We start from the raw sequence: 16,645 nt of genomic DNA, 5'->3' as shown, positions 1-16,645 counted from the left end.
GGTGGAGTCTGTAGGAAGGTACACTCTTTAAAGTCAGATAGGCCTGAGTTTGTAACCGACCCCCCCCCCCATCAATTAACAGCTCGGTACCTTTATGCAGTTTACCTAACTTCTCTGGGACTTTTTGTTTTTAAGTTTTAGATAAATAGGTTGATGAGTAGGATGATAATAGGTGTCTAATGACTATTAATGAGGCAACATGTATGGCAACAGATTGAGTAGCTATTATTATTATAGCATTTATTATGCATCATGTACACAAAAACACTGGCAAAGGATATAGGAAGATGGATTCAAAGAAGTTATTAACTAACTGTAATTGCGTATCAGGCACTACCAAAAGACAAACATGTGACAAAACTTTGTTAAACTACAAACGCATGAGATTAAATCCTGGCCTTTAGGTTTCTTTGAAAAAGAAGAAGGTAAGTCTAATCCATGCAACAAAATCAGAGACAAATGAATATTCTTGGCTTCGTATATATGGTATCTAGCAAAGAACAAAGTTGAATCATTGGATTGCAGCAGTCAAGCAAGACTTCACGAAAAAGATGACACCTTGGGGAGGGCAGGTTAGAAAGAAACCAAGAAGGTTCAGAAAGGGATGCAGAGCGTGAACGAAGGTCTTGAGTCAAGAAGTATACAGCAGCACATTTGGTGTTCAGGGAAGAAGTCAGCAAGGCCAAAGGAGAGGCTTTATGTAGGCATTAGCAGGAAGTCAGGCAGCTGGGGTTAGACTTGAAGCCACATAAATTCCTGAGCCACAGAAAGTCTCTAAAATGGAGGGGGGAGGGGTAAGAAAGTAGACTCTGGTGTCACAAATAAATCACATTTATTAGTTGTTTCGATGTGGTGAAGATTCTAGTAAAAAACCACCTAAGATGGTGGTTAGAGAAAGGAAGACGCCTGGGAAGAGTAGGGAGGGGGCGGGAAGGTGAGAGTGAGGGGCTGACAGAGCCAGGCCTGCGGATCTATCCTTTAATTATCCCGTTTCACTTCCAAAGGGGCACATCCACAAGGCATTTATTGGCAAGCCATTCTCCACCATACTTTATGGGTCCAAAGATTAGCTTAAACCATTGAAGAGGCAAGCTAGATCTCTTCTTGCATCACGAACGAGGAACATTCTTTCTTTCTTTTCTGTTTTCCCCCATACGAAGATTTACCCTTTCCTTTGCCTGATACCATTAAACTTGTTCTCTTCCAGAGAGCTGGAGGAAAGAACGCTTTTCAAAAGCCCGTAAAAGCAAATCAGTGAAAGTGCCCCGAGAGTGTATGTGTTACCCAACTAACAAGCCCTGTTACACGCCACCTCCCAGGCGAGCAGGTCTGAGCAAAGAGCCTTCCACTGGAGGCCAAAGAGGGGGCCTGCAACGCGGTGTGAAGCGCCAGAGGCAGAGAATCAGCTGTGGGATCGCTCTGTACTCTCAGTCTTTGTTTGCGAGGTCTGCCAGTTTACTCTGAGCGCTGATCTGGTGGAGTAGTGGAGAGCAGTTTAAGGTGGCTCCAGAGAGCTGAGGCTTCATAAGGAAGAATGCAAGAGAGAAGCATGGCTCGCTGGTATTGTTGTTATCACTGGGGGCTCCTGCAGGAAAGAGGCGCTCAGAGAGAGAGCCAAGCTGTGCAGATAGAGCCAGCCCAAAAGAAACACGAATGCTAAGGAACAGAAGAGGTAGGCAGAGAAAGAGCTTGGAGGCTAGCAGGGTTCTATTTGGTCTTTTTCCCTAGGGCAGTGGTCCTCAGGGTCAGCAGCTATGGCAGCAGCTTCACCTGGGAGCTCATTAGAAATGTACATTTTCACCCTGACTCCAGATCCCAGATCGACTAAATCAGAAACTCTGGAGGTGGAGCTTAGCAATCAGTTTTAACAAAACCTCCAGGTGACTCTGATGCAAATGAAAGCTTGAAAACTGCTTTAGGGAATAAACTCAGCCCCCAGAGAACTTTTCCTCTCTCTGCTAAGAATCTACGACTTGGGGCTTCCCTGGTGGCGCAGTGGTTGAGAATCTGCCTGCCAATGCAGGGGACACGGGTTCGAGCCCTGGTCTGGGAAGATCCACATGCCGCGAAGCAACTGGGGCCGTGAGCCACAACTACTGAGCCTGCGCGTCTGGAGCCTGTGCTCCGCAACAAGAGAGGCCGCGACAGTGAGAGGCCCGCGCACCGCGATGAAGAGTGGCCCCCGCTTGCCACAACTGGAAAAAACCCTCGCACAGAAACGAAGATCCAACACAGACAAAAATAAATTAATTAATTAATTAATTTTAAAAAAGGTCACCCCCCCCCAAAAAAAAAATCTATGACTTAACCCAGCCAGTGAACTACAGAGCTAAATTCAGAATTCAAGGCCCCTACTTCCTGTCCAGTGATCTTTGGATGAGTCTAATCCAGAACTAAGCAAATCAGTATGAAAACGATATTATTTCCCAACTTCCCAAGGTTGTCGATAGGAAAAATTAGAGGAATCGTTCTAAAATATCCCATCTGTTATGGAATTGCTCCTGAAATCCCATTGCATTTAGAAGTACAATTAGAGATTTCATTTCATTTTAGGCATTTTGTTCTGTAATAATAGGCACTTAGGAATGATGCAGTCTTTTATACATTTTTGGAGACAATCATCTAATTGATTTTTATTTTGCATCTCAGCAAAGAAAATGATATATTTTTCTAGAATGAATAATTAGATGTTTAGAACAAACCTGGTCACATTTACTGGCCTGCCATCAAATGACCATTTCCAGTTTTGACCCTGTTGTGGATTAAGAGTCACTCAATCAGCATTAGTTTATTAAGAGCCTTCCGTCTGCCCAGGAATGTGCCAGGCTTAGTAGTATACTTAACTAAACTCAAGACCCCTGCCTTCAAAGAAATTTGGATTCATTTAAGGGAAAAATGTCAGAAGATATTCCAAACTATATTCAAAGGTAAGTGACATGGTCCAGACTGGAAATCCAACAGGAGGTCCCAAGATTCCTTATTTTCACTTAGTTCTAACTGGAGAACTAGCAGTCTAAGTTTTCCTTTATTTTTTCTGTGATATAAATGTTGCCTTTTGAAATGATTATTCTTCCAATGCTCTATTATGTTTTTCATGCCTTTTCTCACCGGCTTCTGCCTAAAAGTCTTGATTCAAGTCTCCCATTTATTGCAGTTACATTTCAGAAATCAAAAGAGCAGCTCTCACACTAAAAAAAAAGTGAGGGTGGAGGCTTGAGGGTGGGGCTGACAAGTGGTAAATGCAGGTAACTCCACATGAAGCAATTCATGATCGTCTATAATAGGAAATGCAATGAGCTGAGTTTTCCCCAGTCCTCTGGGGAAATCATTTAAATATATACTCTTATCAAACTCTAATAACGTTCCTGCTTCTGTCTGTTTGCTTTGATGAAGCTGATAATAACAGAAATCTACATTTATTTGCATTTTTCTACTAAAAGTAACTGAAGCATCCCAGAACATCATTTTTAAGTGCAAATGCCTATAAGTGGCAAAAACATGAAACGTCACACAAATGCAGGCAGGGGAGTTCAGAGGTGGAGTTCATTTCAAGAATGAGCTGTGAGCTTGCTCTTCTTTTCTTGGTGTCCTTGACCTGGGAAGCGCATGAGGAGGTGTATTTTTGTGTAAGTCTTCTTCAGGCTGAAGGCATTACTAAAGCATTTCTTCCCAGCAATGCAGCTAATGTTTCCTTATTTCCATTTCTAACCACTCTCTCCCCCAAAACACTGATGGAAATCCTATGTTTTGGACACAAAGTAACACTAACCAAGGAAATCAATGAAAAGTAAACTCAGAGAGGGTTTTATAGATCATCTACTCCATGCATTTCACTTTACAGATTTGACAAGTGTTTCCCAGAGAATGTAAACGACTTTTCCAAGACCACAAACCAGATTGAAAAACAGAGTCAAGGAAAGAAGGAAGGCTACCCAATCCCTACTGCTGTCCACTTTAGCACCTCGACATCCTTAAGGCACTGCCTTCAGGCTCAGGACTCATATTAGGGAATCCCACCTGCTGTTTAATTTTTAAATTCCATTTTTAATTCTATATTGTTTTTGATGCAAGTCATCATTTTTAACTTTGATTGAACACTTGTGAAAGAACACTGGTGCTTTCTAGCCCTGCAATGTTGGGATTCGATGATTCAGGGTAATTTAGGTGAGTCATTTCCATCTGCCGGAGATGAACCAGTGAACCAGGACAAAAACACCTTGGCACTTTCAGAGGCAGTTACTCTCTTCTTATACATTTGTAATTTTGTGATTTATGTCCTAGGTGTTGTACAGTGCATTGGTGGTTATAAGGAGAAATAATTTTAAAGACAAATTAGAGGAGAAACTTCGGAAGAAAACTCACAAAGAAAAAAGGCAAAACCTGGGTTAGTTCAAGAAACAAAACTTTCTTCTACTACAAAGCACAGAAAGTCCCTATCAGTTTTTCAGCTGCATTCACTTAGAGACACTCTCTTATCAAATGACAGAAAGCATGGCTGACTGTGTGGTTACAGAGCCCAGCACCATCACTTAGTAACTGTGTGACTTCAATCAAGTTACTTAACCTCTCTTTACTTGAGCATCTTCATCTATGAAAGGGATAACAACACTATACACTTAACACATTTGTTGTTGTGAGTAGTGAATTCATGCATGTAAAACCCTTAAAATAGCACGCGGAACAATAAGTGCTCAAAGATGTTAGTGATTTTTTTAGTTGTTATTATCAATGCAAAATATCATGTGTATGAAGTTGCAAGAACCAGTTTTCTGCAAAACAATGAATACTTATATGGTTCTTTCCAGTGCACAAAACCTATTCTTCTACTTGACTTTGTTTTCATACCAAAAAAGGAGGAAAGGTCATTATTACTGCTATTTTATATATCACATAATTGAGACTAAAAGATAAAAGGAAACATGCCCAGATTTTACATGGGAAAATGGGATTAGAGCTCCTGACTTAAATCCCATGTTCTTTGCTCTTACCATGTTAACTATCTAAGGTAATGTTCCAATTTCACCCTAATTCCTGAACTGAACTTGGAGTGAAAGTTCTAAAATTAAGGTATGGGGTGCTGATCACATGGACTAATACCATGTATTAGTTATGTATTATGGACTTTCTAAAAATTATTTCCCATTATAAAAATTGAAAGTAACATGAAGACAAACATAAAAATATATATATATGATAATCCATCCTTGGATTCCAGCCTCAGAGATGCTGTCCAAAACAAGCAAAGTTATACCTTCCTAATAAGTTCATGTAGGGATAAGTGTACCATACACACTGTTCTGCAACTGTTTGTTTTGTTTGGTCGTTTGTTTTTTTTTGTTGTTGTTGTATTGTTTTGTTTTTATCTTAGCAATAAGTCTTGAACATCATTTCACACCAGCCTACCTATCACTCTCTATTTTCAGTGTTGTAGAGTGTAACATTGTATGGACAGTATTTTAATCAGTCTTTTCCCGAGTCTTTTACTGTAACACAAAATGCTGCAAACATCCACCTTAAGGACTTTTGGAAACATGAGTATCTTTCTTTTTGAAGTTTACTTATCAGACTTAATGTGTTCAATTTTCACATTGCGGCAACTCTTATTTTATGAGTTGACCCTCCCTGAGAAAGTCTTTGAATATTCTTAGCATTTTGGAAGTCTTCACTTTACTCCTAAAGGAACAAAACAGCCATTAGCCAAGAGGACAATGAAAGGGTAAAAAATGCAGAGAAGAGCTTTTTTTCTGTGTTTCATTCTCTTCATAATGATGGGTGTCAACCATGGGAGGAGAGACAATTGTAGCCATATATTTGATTATTATGAATATAGATGCCACATTTTCTTTTAGGGTCATTTGAACACCCTCCAACGACAAAAATGATACCAATAAGACAGAGCCTACATTTTTTAAAGTACTAACAAAATCTCATCCTCCAATCAACTATTTCTTTGTTAACTTTAATGGAACTCCCTCAATGAATGAAACAAAACTTTTTCTATCATTTAACTGTTTTAAGTTAATTTTTATTTTTTATCAGATGATTTATCTATCTATAGTAGAAATTATCCTGTTCATTATTATAATCTCCCATCTTTATAAATAATAGTTTACTGTGATTTTTTTAGTGTTTTTTTTTTAATTTTATACATATTTGTTTTCTTCCAGTTAAATAGCTAAGGATTTTTAGTTCTATTTCTCAAACATTCCAAAACTTTTTACAATCTTTCTTGTACCACCACTGCTAAAATCTTCCCAAAATAATTATGCCACTTTTGGGAGAGACTTAACCAAATGTCGGGTTTAGCTTTATTAGAATTATTTGCAAGTTGCACTGCAAAGTCAGAGTCTATATGATTACATTTTTCTTCCTATAATTCTTCTTGTTTTTCCTTTGTTCAATAATGGCCATTTCCTCCCTTAACTTCCTATGTTCTCTTACTAAGTTGTCTTTGTTTTCTCTTTAAATGTTCTGAGAGAGCTGTCAAATGCCTGTAAATGTTTTTGTCCAAATGCTCAACATTTTCAAAAACACCCTCAGTTCCCATTTATTGTTTTCCTTGAAGTCAACTCTCTTGCTTTTCTTCAACCTCCTGCTTCAATTTAAACTGGCTGCTTTCTCAGTATATGTAGGATTAATGTTTCACCTCTCATTTGGTTGAGATTTACTCTGTCTGGATCCTAAGTCCCATTCTTTTTCCTTGGTTTTGCTAAGTACACTAGCTAGTAGCTTTCTAAGAAAGAGTGCTTGGAAGTACATTTTCTGAGTCTCTTTATAATATAGAAATGTATCAGTTATACCCTGAACCAATAGTGGTGGTTGGTGGGGTAAAGAATTAAAGTTTGGAAAGAATTTCCTGTCAACATTTGAAAGGCGTAACTCTGCAGTCTTCTGGCATGCAATGCTGGAAGTCTGATGCCATTCTTACTCCTGAACCTTTGAAAACTTCATTCAGCTGCTGGTGTTGCAATGAGGCATGATGAGAAGCCTTGGTGTGGATCCTTTTTCACCCAGTGACCTCTTTCAATCATGAGGACACATACCCTTCTGTCCTGGGAAATTTCCCTTTATGATTTATTTGATAATCCCTTAGGCTTCATTTCATCCATTCTCTCTCTTTCTGGGTTTTTTAACAATTCTATCTTCTAATCACTTTATTGATTTTGTGGGGAGGGGGCTATTTTTTTTTTAAATTTTTAAGCTTAATTTCACTTTTGGTTTCTTATCCCTACTCCCATTTATAGCACTCTGTGTTTAATTTCAAGAATATGCTATAGCATCTTCTCTTAATTCTCTAAAATAATTAAAAATAGATAAAATTTTTGACATATTATTCTGTCCCCTGTGTTGAATCCATTTTTCTTCAGTTTCTTTTTTTCAGTTTCTGTTGAAGGCTCTTCTCAAGTATCTGGTACTCCTTGGCTATCAACTTGTAATGTAGATTAAAGGCATTAAATAGCTAATAGAATTTCCACATGCTGGGGAAGTTCCTTCTAACTAGAGGCCTTCATAGGAGAGTGATTGGATAGCAACTCTGATTCTTACTATAATTCCTTCAAATACTAATATCTGCATTCTTTAGAGTTGTTCTATATCTCCTAAGAAAATGTCTCTAGTCTTTCGCCTGAGTGTGTGAGGGTATAATGGGTGGGTAATATATCTTGCTGATCTTACACTAGGAACAGGGTAGGGTGACTTATGATTCACTTTTCATGCTTTCCTAAATGCCCATATCTTCTGTCTGGTATCTCAGTACAACTCACTACCATAAACACCAGGACAAACTATATAATTTGTGGGGCCCAGTGCAAAAAATTTGCGGCTCATTGATAAAAAAAAGTATGATTAAGAATTTTAAGATTACAACAGCAAAGTATTAAACAAGTAAGGGACCCTTTTGAGTATGGGACTCTGTATGATCACACAGCTTGTACAAACATGAAGGTGGTCCAGGCAAACACACTTACACTGTCCCCCACTCTGCCTGGTTCAGCTTCTCCAGAAAAGAATGAATATCCTGTCTTCTGAGAGATAGGAATAGGGTACCTGTTTGGCTAAAAGGCATGAGAGGGAAGATGTGGGGAATGAATTTTGAACAAATCCACATGTTTTTCATATTATACCTCATTCCCATTTGCTGTGATTCTTGGAAACTCTAAGAATCTAGGCTTTTCAGGGTTCTATGGGAAAGCCACTTCTCACAATTTCATACATGGTCTACTCCTCAAAATAAGTTACTTCGCTTCTTTTCATCTTGCAAAACCTTGATGACATCTGTTATCTTGTCTCCTCTCCCATTCTGCTTGTGCTTTTGTGGTAATATCTTTATTTTTTAACTGTCATTTTGGGGGCATATCGAATGAAATATATATAAAAGCATTTTGTTTTTCAAGTCACCATTTTTAGCCAGAATCATGGTAGAGCATTTAGCCATTTTAGTCTTATATTTTATTTATATAAGATACCTCTTTTTACCCTCTAATTACTTCATATGTTTCCACCTTTGGCTAATGAAAAGATAAATTTTACTGTGCTGAGTCATTTAATATTTTGAGTTCTAACACATTTTGCTTTCAAATGCCCATTTCTACCTCCTCTTCCCACTTCTTAAAAAAAAGGCACATTTTCTGGAAAACAGAGTAGACTCTGCTGTATTCTTATTGACCCAAATATTTCAGGACAGGGTATGTCTTGTTCTAGCCAAACTGCTGGCTGAAGAAGATAAGATACTGAATTTTTAATTGCAAGCCACTATAAAACTACCTGTTTTTTATCAACTAACATATAATCAGTAGTTAACTATTCTCCATTGGTTTCAAGACAAAAAGCCTCAAATTTAATTAGATATCTGAGGCACAGCCAAGAACTTAGTGACCGATAATCATTCTGACAGAACTAAAACTTGAAGAAGTTGGATGGCAGTAGAAAATCTTCAGTTTTAATGAAGGAATGGAGTGTGTTGAGCTTACACTGTGTATATATACAAATGTAATACCATTTTAAACAGAATTCTTGGTTCAGGCTTCAACCAATGCTATTTCACTGTGCCTTGCTTAAGTTAAAATTAATACAAGTGTGCTGCGTCAGTACCCAAGTGTTTAGCAGAGCTGAAGAGACAGTAAGCTATCAAGAGAATTAACTGGAACAGATCCAAATTCTCAATGATCTCAGCCATCTCACAATCATAGAAGCCAAATATAACCCCAATCTCCCAACTGGTAGTGTACTGACCGTCTAATTAAGGAGCAAAACTGTCCAAGGTGATTTAAGATCTAGCTTCATTCTACAGTGAAATGGATGTCTTGTCAAAAATCTGATAAAATATTCACTACTACAGCCTATTCGACCCGGATGCAACTCAACCAAATTGTAGAATGGAGACTGGAGAAAAGGCTTTATATTTTCTTCCTTCTGAACATTAAAAAAAAAAAAAAATAAGCACTTCTCTTCCTCTTTATTTACCTAAGACTGTGGGAATGTCTTCACTACACTCCTTAGAGTTGGGAAAATAAATGAGTATCTATGAGTAAATGTAATTCATTTTGTCAGACAACTATTTTGGAGGGAGGCAATTAAGATATTCTACTTGTAGTTTGACCTGCCCTACCCTGGACTTTCTTGAGACAGAAATGTAAACAGAAGCGAGAGTCTGGAGCTAAAGATCTTGTTAGCCCTGATCATAGAGAACTGAAGACTTTTAAAAGGTCATTCTTTGCATCTGCCTGACAATGGACTTCCCAAAGTTTATTCTCCATGAAATTTAAGGCTACTGCCTTTTAATCTTACAAAGCTAACGTATCTCATTTTTTATTTACCCAACAATGGAAAATAATTCTAATCACTCTTGACTCAACAGATTTAAGCTGTAAAGTGAATTTTCTTTATCTGACGTCTCTACTGAGTAGGATTCCACTGACAACATGTATGTTGATGTCCTCTAAAGTAGAGTGAATTTGTGAAAATGTAGAAATACCAAACTAGCTGGAAATTCTAGTCTCTAGTTCAGTTCTGTGACCTCTAGTTTGGGGACTTGGAAAAATAACTCAGATTCTTTGGATACCATTTAACTACTCTTTAAATTGAGAACAATATAATTTGCTCATTATTTTTAGCTGAATTCATCGTGTTTCCTCCATATCAAGTCTTCTGCTACCCGCATAACCTGATCTACCTGAAATTAAATCTGTTACCTTATTTTAGTCCCCATAATAATCCTACTAAGAGATGAGCCATTAATACATGGATCAGAGAAGTTAAGTTACTTGAAGGATATCACACAGTTCATAAACAAGAGAATCAGAATTCACAGTTAAGTCAACATGGCGACACAATTTATGACCCTATATCATACTACTCTATTTGACTGCAGACAAACTATTTTACCTCCTTTTGACACCAAGTCCTAATCTATGTAGTGGCACAAAAAGTAGGGCTATTCAGAGGGAGGAACATTCCCAAACTCATTCTAAGAGGCCACAATCACCCTGATAGCAAAACCAGAAAAAGATGGCACAAAAAAAGAAAACTACAGGCCAATATCAGTGATGAACACAGCTGTAAAAATCCTCAACAAAATACTAGCAAACAGAATCCAACAGCACATTAAAAGGATCATACACCATGATCAAGTGGGGTTTATGGCAGGATGCAAGGATTCTTCAATATATGCAAATCAATCAATGTGATACACCGTATTAACAAATCGAAGGATAAAAACCATATGATAATCTCAATAGAGGCAGAAAAAGCTTTCACAAAATTCAACACCCATTTATGACAAAAACTCTTCAGAGCTGCAGTGAACAGACTTAAATACACTACCATGTAAAATAGATAGCTAGTGGGAAGCAGCCTCATAGCACAGGGAGATCAGCTCGGTGCTATGTGACCACCTAGAGGGGTGGGATAGGGAGGGTGGAAGGCAGGCACAAGGGGAGGAGACATGGGGATATATGTATATGTATAGCTGATTCACTTTGTTATAAAGCAGAAACTAACACACCATTGTAAAGCAATTATACTCCAATAAAGATGTTAAAAAATAATAATAACTCTCCAGAAAGTAGGCATAGAGAGAACTTACCTCAACATAATAAAGGCCATATATGACAAACCCACAGCCAACATCGTTCTCAATGGTGAAAAACTGAAACCATTTCCTCTAAGATCAGGAAAAAGACAAGGATGCCCACTCTCACCACTATTATTCAACATAGTTTTGGAAGTTTTAGCCACAGCAATCAGAGAAGAAAAAGAAATAAAAGGAATCCAAATTGGAAAAGAAGAAGTAAAACTGTCACTGTTGGCAGATGACATGATACTATACATAGAGAATCCTAAAGATGCTACCAGAAAACTACTAGAGCTAATCAATGAATTTGGTAAAGTAGCAGGATACAAAATTAATGCACAGAAATCTCTTGCGTTCCTATACACTAATGATGAAAAATCTGACGGATAAATTAAGGAAACACTCCCATTTACCACTGCAATAAAAAGAATAAAACACCTAGGAATAAACCGACCTAAGGAGACAAAAGACCTGTATGTAGAAAACTATAAGATACTGATGAAAGAAATTAAAGATGATACAAACAGATGGAGAGATATACCATGTTTTTGGATTGGAAGAATCAACATTGTGAAAATGACTATACTACCCAAAGCAATCTACAGATTCAATGCAATCCCTATCAAACTAGCAATGGCATTTTTCACAGAACTAGAACAAAAAATTTCACTATTTGTATGGAAACAAAAAGGACCCTGAATAGCCAAAGCAATCTTGAGAAAGGAAAGTGTTGATGGAGGAATCAGGCTTACTGATTTCAGACAATACTACAAAGCTACAGTAATCAAGACAGTATGGTACTGGCACAAAAACAGAAATATAGATCAATGGAACAGGACAGAGAACCCAGAGATAAACCCACGCACATATGGTAACTTCATCTTTGATAAAGCAGGCAAGAATATACAATGGAGAAAGACAGCCTCTTTAATAAGTGGTGCTGGGAAAACTGGACAGCTACATGTAAAAGAATGAAATTAGAATACTTCCTAACACCATATGCAAAAATAAACTCCAAATGGATTAAAGACCTAAATGTAAGGCCAGATACTATGAAACTCTTAGAGGAAAACATAGGCAGAACACTCTATAACATAAATCACAGCAAGATCCTTTTTGACCCACCTCCTAGAGAAATGGAAATAAAAATAAACAAGTGGGACCTAATGAAACTTAAAAGCTTTTGCACAGCAAAGGAAACCATAAACAAGACAAAAGGACAACACTCAGAATGGGAGAAAATATTTGCAAATGAAGCAACTGACAAAGGATTAATCTCCAAAATATACAGGCAGCTCATGCAGCTCAATATCAAAAAAACAAAAAACCCAATCCAAAATGGGCAGAAGATCTAAATAGACATTTCTCCAAAGAAGATATACAGATTGCCAACATACACATGAAAGGATGCTCAACATCACTAATCATTAGAGAAATGCAAATCAAAACTACAATGAGATATCATCTCACACCGGTCAGAATGGCCATCATCAAAAAACCTACAAACAATAAGTGCTGGAGAGGGTGTGGAGAAAAGGGTACCCTCTTGCACTGTTGGTGGGAATGTAAATTGATATACCCACTATGGAGAACAGTATGGAGGTTCCTTAAAAAACTAAAAATAGAACTACCATATGACCCAGCAATCCCACTACTGGGCATATAACCTGAGAAAACCATAATTCAAAAAGAGTCATGTACCACAATGTTCATTGCAACACTATTTACAATAGCCAGGACATGGAAGCAACCTAAGTGTCCATCGACAGATGAATGGATAAAGAAGATGTGGCACATATATACAATGGAATATTACTCAGCCATAAAAAGAAATGAAATTGAGTTATTTGTAGTGAGGTGGATGGACCTAGAGTCTGTCATACAGAGTGAAGTAAGTCAGAAAGAGAAAAACAAATACCGTATGCTAACACATATATAGGGAATCTAAAAGAAAAAAAAAAAAAAATGGTTCTGATGAACCTAGGTGCAGGAAAGTAATAAAGATGCAGATGTAGAGAATGGACTTGAGGACACAGGGAGGGGAAAGGGTAAGCTGGGACGAAGTGAGAGTGTAGCATTGACATATATACACTACCAAATGTAAAATAGATAGCTAGTGGGAAGCAGCTGCATTGCACGGAGAGATCAGCTCAGTGCTTTATGATCACCTAGAGGGGTGGGATAGGGAGGGTGGGAGGGAGACGCAAGAGGGAGAGGATATGTGGATATATGTATACATATAGCTGAATCACTTTGTTATGCAGAAGAAACTAACACAACATGGTCAAGCAATTATGCTCCAATAAAGATGTTTAAAAAAAAAAAGTAGGGCTATTTCATAGGGCTATGAGAGGGTTATGATAAGACAATACATGCATGGCAGTTAGACCTGTGCACCTGTGAAATTAAATTATTTTTATTAAAATTAATTTAATTTGCTATTATTACATATTTTAGGCATCTCCAGTGCTTGTCACTTAGGTCCCATTGTCACCCAGTAGCTGGCTGGAAAGGTTCTAAATAGGAGTAGGCAGGACTCTGCAACAGGGACTATCATGTTCTTCAAAGGCCTGGGAGGCCCACCATGCCCCATTGTCTCCTGGGAGTTTTATCAAACCATTGCCAGATAAAGGGTAAGCAGTGCTCACTTTCTTAGTTTGTATCAGCATGAAAAGCCTTCCCTGTTAGCCAAAGCTCCTACTCTAACACCAGAAAGCATTTAGACCACTGCAGCTGGCCATTCTCCTGGGTTTCAGGACATCTCACAAAGACTGAACAGATTATATACCTAGTTAGGGTTTAGAGAGGAAGAATAAGATTTGGGACAGCCTAAAATCTGTCATTAACATTAGTAGCTTTGTTAAGGGAACCACTGACCAAAACCGCCCACGCTGGCCAGACACTATAGCAACCACTTGCATGAATTATCTCACAACAGGAGGTCCTGGTAAGGAACTGGAACGAACAAGCTACCACCAACCGGAAGAATTCGGGAAAGGTCAAAAGGAGAGAGGAGACGCTGAACAATGCGCGCCACCAGGAAGGACCCTGAGTCAGAATGATTGGCCAGAGACAACCCAGAAACTAACCCCATTATCATAAAACCCGACACTGCAAGCCACGTGGCAGAGCAGTTCTCCTGGGTACACTTACCCTGCTGCTCTCTGCCCGGGGGCCCCTTTCCAGTAAAGTCTCTTGCTTTGTCAGCATGTGTGTCTCCTTGGACAATTCATTTCTGAGTGTGAAACAAGAGCCCACTCTCGGGTCCTAGAAGGGGTCCCCCTTTTTGCAACAGCTTCCCTCCTTTATCATGTGAGCATTGTTTTTTCCCACTGGATCCTCAGACTGATGGATGACACACTACATTATCTCTCAAAAAGCCAAATGCTGTATGACAGTTGCAGGTGGAGTGATGTGCTGGTAACCAGAACCCATTCTAATTTTCTGCAAACATGGTGGTTAATTCCTGGAAGTACTGACCTGGTGCTAGAAACGAAGACTGAGGCCATTTTGGATTGAGATGTAAGCGTTTTCTCAGATTAGGACTTCCAGACCATCATCAAGTCATCTTCAGGTTTCAGGTGGCCGTTCCATTCTCCCCTCCCCCCACGCCATCCCTCTTGTCCCCCCAGCCCCATGGTCTCTCCATCACTATCTGGAACTCCAATCTCACCTCACTGAAACAAGCAGCCACAAAGTCCCCTGGAAAGCCTGCAGATGTATTAAAGCCTGGTTTCTGTGGCACAGCTCTCAGGGCGTCTGTGCAGCTGTCAGGATTGATGTGCTTTAATGGTTTTCTTGAGAGAAGCCGCCTGTGTGAAATAGTTGCCTCTTGAACTGGCCAAATACTTGTTACTGGTCTTCCCTGCTGTGTGAGGTGGGATGACCCCTGACAGATAAATAAAAGCCTGGGTTAAAAGGGAGCCCCTTAAAAATAAATATCATTCCTTTTGCCTTTCTATTCTAAAGTGCTGTTTTTCAAAGAGCCTCAGGTTTCTCATCCTTTGCCGGGCAGCAACATTCCCCATAATGAACTCCCCACATGAAATGAGAATGTATATATGTAGGGCAGGAAGGCCTGCCTCTGTTTTGGGAGAGCAGAGTGACAAGTGCTGCTTGTTTATTTTGTATTACTGAAAGGCATAAGAGATGCCCCTGTCACAAAGCCCCGGAAGAATGACTGGGGAGAAGGGTAAAGCCCCAGAATGAATCCACCTTATGGAAGGATAAAGATGGTTAATCACAGTGTTCCTTAGAAGAAAAGACAATAATCAGAGCATGCTGGGACTCATTTTAAGTTCTTTAAGATACATATGCGAATGAAAAATGTTACCTGCCATATCAGTAAACGAAAGATGTTGCCTCAGTCAGCAGCTACAGCCACCCCAATGGGGGGCCCTAAATAGCTTTCCAGGATGGGAAAGAACAGGGTACTGGCCCTAAATAGCTAAGGTGCCTATCAAAGGAATGATTTCAATGACCCTAGCCTCTTGCATCTTCCCATGCAGAGAAAAGTACTAAATTCATTAACTTGAGATGTCTGGTTTCCTTTAATTAATGGTAATCTTTTGATATTCCAACTACCCGGTTTTTGTTGCAGAAACTCCTATACATCCTGGCTTCTCCCTGACCTCTTCACAGCAGTCCCTCAGAGCATCTGAGAAGCTGCCTCCGGGGCTTAAGTCCACTAAATAAAACATAATTCTCAACTCTTAGGTCATGCACTTTTTTTCAGTCGACACATATGTCCTACCAAAGTCAGTATTTTGCAGATTAGTTTCCTAATGGATTCTGTAAATACGACAAGGACACCAAGCCCTAAACAGGGAAGATCAGAGGTAAAGACTGGGGAGATGAAGTGGGGACAGGAGAACTGTGGCAATATTAGAAGTGGCATTTAGAAGAAAGAACAGACTGAAAGAAGGCAAGGAATTAAATAACTGATGGGATTATGTGGGTTCATTTTTGTTTCCCAGTCTTCTGGGCACACTTGGGATCTTGCTTTAAATATTTTTGCCTTAGTAGAGTCCAAGCATAGACACAGTTTAGTTATTTTAACCTCTGAACCATTTCAGGTAGAAGAGTCACTGGTACATTTATTCTGGACACCAAAGTAGGAGAATGGAAGCAAATACCAAGTTAAAGTAGCTAGTCAGGCTAGCTAAAAAAAGAAGAAAAAAAAAAAAAAAGCACTAAACCAACCAACCTTAGAACACATGCCTGGCTTTGATTAAGAAATGTCTTCCGGATAGCTTTGTGATTTCAGCTAAGGACAGGACTGTTGCCAATAGCAATCACAGTGGAGAAGGCTTACGGTCATTTGTCTTTTAATCAGCAAAATATTTCACACTTCCCTCACATTCAAAGGTAGAACGTTGTGAATATCTGGAAGTGTTACAGGCAAATGGTTTTCTCTGGAGTATTTTGAATTCATTTGTGCAACAATGAACTGCTTTAGAGAATTTAATACGCATTTACAATTTAATATATAGGTGGAAAATACTTCCTTATTTTCCTCCTCTCTCTTCAGCAGATCTGTGTATGCTGGAAGCCAATTTTTAATATTATAGATGT

This window comes from Balaenoptera borealis (genome assembly GCF_965194805.1).
Source record: "Balaenoptera borealis genome assembly, chromosome: 10".
Lineage (NCBI taxonomy): Eukaryota > Metazoa > Chordata > Mammalia > Artiodactyla > Balaenopteridae > Balaenoptera > Balaenoptera borealis.
This window is presented reverse-complemented; position numbering follows the sequence as displayed.